At 56.9% G+C, this 761-nt stretch overlaps 1 protein-coding gene across 1 annotated transcript in view; it reads left to right on the forward strand.

Annotated features, from left to right (window-relative positions):
- The window catches only part of CBLC (Cbl proto-oncogene C, E3 ubiquitin protein ligase), a 53,234-nt gene that overhangs the window by 41,067 nt on the left and 11,406 nt on the right, over nucleotides 1-761 (forward strand). The gene's annotated exons all lie outside the window — the stretch shown is intronic.

The following is a 761-nucleotide window of genomic DNA, read 5'->3' on the forward strand; positions in this document are numbered from 1 at the left end:
GGACTCCTGGGTCTGAGGGAGGAGAGACTGGGGGACTGGACTCCTGGGTCTGAGGGAGGAGGGGTTGGAGCCTGTACTCCTGACTCTAAGGGAGGAGGACTGCGGGTGCTGCACTCCTGGGTCTGAGGGAGGAAGAGCTCAGGGACGGCACTCCTGGGTTCTAGAAGAGGAGGGTGCTGATAACAAGATTCTCAGGTCCTAGGGAACTGGTCTTTTGCTTCCCCAAGGGCTGGGGCTGTGGCTTTCCTTGACTCTAACCCTCCTAAGTGTTGGTACGTTGTCTTGGTCTCCGTTATATCCTGAGTCTAGAACAGTGCCTGAATGCTGGGGCTTAGGCAGGAGAACATGGAAGTGAGAAGAAAATGGCAGCTCACAAGTGCACTCTCCTTCCTCTGTACCCTCCAGGCGCCCGTTTTGGCTCCTCAGTTGCCCCCACGGCCAGATCCGCCCCCCAGGAAACCCAGAAATGCCCAGCCAAAGGTGGTGAGTCAGGCACTGGTCTGAGGTTGGGGACCGGGGTCTCATTCACCTCCAGGGTCCCTGGTTCACCTGCGCACTCAGGGGTGCCAGGGAAGGGACTCATCCTTGGCACCCATTTCCAAGGTACCCATCCCCGCTGTGACCTCATCCCTTGTTTTCTTCCTGGCTCATTCCCCCTCAAGGACTTTTTTTTTTTTTTTTTTTGAGACAGAATCTTGCTCTGTCGCCCATGCTGGAGTGCAGTGGTGCAATCTTGGCTCACTGCAACCTCCGCCTCCCGG

The sequence above is a fragment of the Mandrillus leucophaeus genome, unplaced genomic scaffold (assembly GCF_000951045.1).
Source record: "Mandrillus leucophaeus isolate KB7577 unplaced genomic scaffold, Mleu.le_1.0 Scaffold151, whole genome shotgun sequence".
NCBI classification, from domain to species: Eukaryota; Metazoa; Chordata; class Mammalia; order Primates; family Cercopithecidae; genus Mandrillus; species Mandrillus leucophaeus.